Source organism: Myotis daubentonii, chromosome 6, assembly GCF_963259705.1.
Source record: "Myotis daubentonii chromosome 6, mMyoDau2.1, whole genome shotgun sequence".
Taxonomy (NCBI): Eukaryota; Metazoa; Chordata; class Mammalia; order Chiroptera; family Vespertilionidae; genus Myotis; species Myotis daubentonii.
In genome coordinates this window covers 98,450,944-98,455,991 of record NC_081845.1, presented here as the reverse complement: position 1 = coordinate 98,455,991, position 5,048 = coordinate 98,450,944, and the positions used below count along the sequence as shown (strand labels likewise).

Genomic DNA, 5,048 nt, shown 5'->3' with positions numbered 1-5,048 from the left:
GGGCATCCAGGACACTGTACAACTTCTCCCTTTTCTAGACCATACTCTGCTGGAGTGTAAACTCAGATAAAACCACGTTCAACGTAAAAACATTTCTGTGATTTCTGACCCACACAGTATACTTTATAGCTTCAATTAAATAAGAAAAATTAACTTTGCATTTACTTGCCTGACACCGTAAGTCAAAGGTAACTTTTAAAAAGAAGAAACGTGCAGCACACATGGTCTCTGGGTGGCGCTGTGAGCGACGGGGAAGGAGACACCACACACCCAAGCTCAGCGCAGGCTGCACAGCGCAGACAGGCAGAGAGGACAGGTGGTACAAGCCGCCCACAAGTAAAGATACGCGCTCTGATAAAGTAACCTGCAATATCTCACAATGTATGTCAGATACCTGGCCGCCTACTTCCCTGTGGGTGTAAACCTCGCGCTGAGGATAAACTAGACCTGCAAGACACAGCCCGAAACTGCCTTCTCTCTGGGTAACTTGTGGATGATTGCATGGACCCAGAAATGCAACTTGGCCAAGTCCACGGTTATTAAAGTGAAGGCCACTTCTAAACACAACAAAACTACCTCGGATGTGAGAACATTAAAAATTAAAGGCACAGCCTATGGAAACAAGCAGGTTCTGTCCCTTACAGCCCTTCCTGGCAGCCACACACCTGGCCACGTGGAAATCGCAGGGAGCTGCCCACAGAAACACCTCCACGTGTGCTGGGCAGGTAATGCTCAGGGGAGGGGGTGGGACGGGGCCTGGAGGCGCTTCCTGCGCCCACCACGCCCAGCTCGCCTGCTTTCCCTCCTGACTTCCTTCCTTTCCTTCTCCTGACGGAGACCTGCCCGGTGGCCAGGAGGAGCTGGCGACAGCAGGTGCTGCCAGGCCGGGCTGCAGGGGCCAGGCTAGTGCAAAGCGCGGAGGGAGCATCCCCGGAGACACCGAAAGGGCTGACGAGACGGAGTTGGCCAGGGCGGGAGATTCCCTGGACTCAGGAGAGGATCCCAGAGCTGCAGCCCTGAAGCAGGCACTGCACCCGCTCGGGGCATGAGGAGCAGCCCCTGCTCTGAGCCAGGGTGCCAGCCAGGCTCCTGCCAGCGCGCCCAGGCGCTGTGGCTGCGCGGGCTCAGGCGGGAGGGAAACCCCAGCTCGGGCCATGCACGGGCCTACCGCGGCAGGAGCTCCCTCCCCTCCTAACGCGGAGCACTGGGGTCCCGTCAGTATCTCAGTGAAGGAGAACTTAGTCCCGATGATTTTTTTCTGCCGTTGAGGTTCCTCTCCAGCAGAACGCCGAGTCGGACACCGCAGCTCCAGGCAGCACACTGGCCGCTCTTGGGCCGGCCCGGGCACGTTTGGTCTGGTTTCAACCGAGGCGCCGGAAGTTCTGACATTAAACCCTCCCCTCCCCTCCGACTCCAAGACACAGTGAGAGCGCAGCTTCAGTGACTTCTCCTCTTTTGTGGGAATAGGTGTACTTTGTAGGGTTGAACTCTTCCCAAATGTGCTCAAGTTCTTCCAGGAAAAGCCTCATATAGTCTTTGTCCTCCATGATCAACACGTTTTCTCGATTGTTTTGAATGGCTCGTGTGGTCCAGTGGAGGGAGTGGTGATCAGCACCTCCTTGTCCATTGTGGTGCATGTAGCCAGGTCCTGGTCACGTGGAACCTGGATACCTGCCTTGCGGAGCCGGCCGACCTGCGAGCCTTTGAGGGCCTTGGACTCACAGTCGGTGACGGCGCCAACACGCACACTGCCCTGGTGCAGCGGCCCGGCCAGCCCAGCTGCAGGCTGGAGAGGGCGAGGAGGCAGAGCTTGAGGCTGGCATGGCGGCCAGCAGGGCACACAGCAGGCAGCTCAGCGAGGTGGGGCAGGCTGCACTGGCCGAGGGCCCGCCCGTGGCCTGCAGCAGGGCCTCGGTACAGGTCACCTGCAATGGGAAGGGCCTCCAGGGCCAGCCAGCTGCCACCGCCACCACCTGCCAGCACACCTGCACCATGCCCAGATTTATTTATTTTTTTAAGTTTCTGTTTGGGAGAGTTTTTTATCCTATATAATAAAAGCCTAATATGCCAATTGAGTGACTGGTAGAAAGACTGGTCGCTATGATGCATGCTGACCACCAGGGGGCAGATGCTCAATGCAGGAGCTGCCCCCTGGTGGTCAGTATGCTCCCACAGGGGGAGCGCTGTTCAGCCACAAGCCAGGCTCACAGCTGGCGAGCACAGCGGGTAGTAACACTAAGGAGCAGTGAGCAGGTGGGTGGTAAGGAGTGAGGGGTCCCAGACTGTGAGAGGGCGCAGGCCAGGCTGAGGGACCTCCTTCCCCACACCAGTGCATGAATTTCATGCACCGGGCTTCTAGTTTTTAATAACAAATCACATATGCAGTCACAGGGGATTTCAGGAAATACTAGAATGAAGTGTTCTTAAATGAAGTTTAGAGGTAACTGCTATTAACTTGAGCAGTAGATTCCTCTCCAGAGAGTAACGAGGGATTCTTCTGGGAGAAGAGGATCCTAAGGGTCAGGCTTGTTTTGCTGCAGTGAAAAGCCAATGTAACTGCAGACGCCTCGCTTGAGCCTGTCTAGTAAGGAAGTGAAAGCGTAGCCACTGCCCATGACGCAGAAATGAGAGCCCGCATCCCCCGTGCGCCCCGTGCTCACCACTGGCAGGTGTGCATCATCGCACATGTTTGTCTTTTGTCAGGCATCAGGGTAAAGACCTCAAGGGGAACAAACTTAAGAGAGCGAAGCTCAGTGTGTCTCAGCAAACAGAAGCCCAGCGGTTTTGTCTTTAGTCTCTGCCACCTTTCCCACAGCTCGCACGGCGGCCCCTGTTCAATTTGTGTTTCACAGCATGTCCAGTGTTGAAACCATGTGCAGATGGCCTGTAAGGGAATAATTTGATTTCTTCTTTTCTGAATTGATATTTTGCTTTTTACATGTCTCTACTTTAGGATATTGTCAACTCTTTGCAAAACAAATTTAAATTTTGCACACTGGCCGAAACCGGTTTGGCTCAGTGGATAGAGCGTCGGCCTGCGGACTGAAAGGTCCCAGGTTCGATTCCGGTCAAGGGCATGTACCTGGGTTGCGGGCACATCCCCAGTAGGAGATGTGCAGGAGGCAGCTGATCGATGTTTCTCTCTCATCGATGTTTCTAACTTTCTATCTCTCTCCCTTCCTCTCTGTGAAAAATCAATAAAATACATTTAAATAAATAAATAAATAAATAAATTTTGCACACTGGTATGCTTTTCCCCTCAATGTGTTGTCAGAGCTTAGTAGAAATGCTTTTTTTTTTCATTTCCAGAAAAAAAAAACTTAAAAATGAAGGTAGGTTTCTTAAGGAATCTTGTAGAACAGATCCCAATTCCGTGGCAAATCTTCCTCTGATAACATGCAGAGAGCGGGCGAAGCCTCTGGCCCAGGGCTGTCTGCAGTTGTGAAGTTGCCACCTAACCTCTGAAGTTCAAAGTTCCAGAGCGCACCGCCGGCAGGCCTTCTGGTTGTTTTACTGTACTCTTTCTCCCATGCTGCTGCTTCTGAACTTCTCTGATGTGGATTACATCTGGAATTTCATTTTCTCCTCCACACGCTTCCTAGCACCTGATTTAGTGGGAACATTAAGAGCCAAATGCCTAGAGGTTGAAGGAAGAGTCTGTATGAGTAAACAATTAGCTATGTTGTTTTCTTTAGTGGATTTTTGTTGTTCCTTGTTATTTGTTTCAGCTTTTCTGTGTGTTGTGTTGTTATTGTTCTGATTTTGCAAAGGTAATTTAAACATTCTCATCATTGCTTCAATCTGATATGGAGGTCGGATCAGGGAAAACCGCTGCTGTTCTTGGATATTAAGATTGCCGGTTAATAGGTGGGGTTGGGTTTGCCGTTTTATTTTCATAAATATCTATTTCTTCTGAAAGTGTCTGCGGTCACGAGTAGGCCAACAGGTTTCCACTTGGGACTAATCGGCAAAGGTTTTTTGAATGTGTAATGTAATGGGGCGACTCGCGGAGACGACCACCAGGGACTCCGATCAAGATTTAGGAGCCTTTATTAAGCTGGCCAGCGACTACAGTTACAGCACCCTGCCGAAGCAGAGGCTGAACTGCAGTGCCGACTACAGGATTACAGCGTTTTTATTTGCAAAAACCACAAAGTTCGTTACAAAGCCTTGTTTACACAATTGTTCCCGACCCAGCACAGCGTCAGTACAGTGACCACCTTCCTAGCTACGTGCCCTAGGAACAGAGAGCACGGCGGCCCCGCCTGGCCGAAGCGCCAGATATGCAGCCCAGCACATGTAATACTATTTGAATCCTAATATCTTGCCTGAGGGAGCCCTGTAAACCTTTGTTTTTCTAAAATAAATTATCTGAAAACAAACAAACAAAAGAAGCCATTTTTATTTATCTTTTTTAGTGAAATGTGCAAGAGCCCTGGGTCATGGACCCACTCTTCCTTCAGAGGCAAGAAACGAAGCCCTCTGTCTTGGGAGACAGCGCCACCTACTGCCCATTGAGAGAGAGCTGCCAAGCACACCGCTGAGGGCCCTCTACTGCCTGTCCTGGGGGGGTGGGGGGGGCAGGGACTCTGGAAGAATAACTGGAGAAGCACGTGGAGGTTGAGGTGGTGATGGGACATCCGAGGTCGCACCGGAATTTCAGTCGGTGAGGAGGGAGGACCTGCATGCTGCGGGCTCAGGGAGGTCAGGCGACCTGCCTACGGTTAACCGGTTAACGCGAGGCGGCCCAATGGAGATGGGGTCTGCCTCTGCCCCGGAACCCACGCCCCCACCAACCCCCGCATTAGGAGGGGTGGGCTTCCTTGCAGGGGTGATCAGAGAGGACAAGGAGGACCCAGGAGCTAGCCGAGAAGAGAATTCAAGGAAGGGACCAGTGATGGCCTGACATTGTAGAATTGTCAGTGTGGATCAGTGGAATTTGAGTTTAGGATTATTTATTTATTTATTTATTTATTTATTTATTTATTTATTTTTACAGAGAGGAAGGGAGAGGGATAGACAGAAACATCAATAAGAGAGAAACATCG

General features: G+C 51.5%; 1 pseudogene; it reads right to left on the bottom strand.

The window, feature by feature from the left end:
- Nucleotides 1-1,437: 1,437 nt before the first annotated feature.
- LOC132237649 (mitochondrial cardiolipin hydrolase-like) lies at nucleotides 1,438-1,994 on the bottom strand (annotated as a pseudogene).
- Between the last annotated feature and the right edge of the window lie 3,054 nt (nucleotides 1,995-5,048).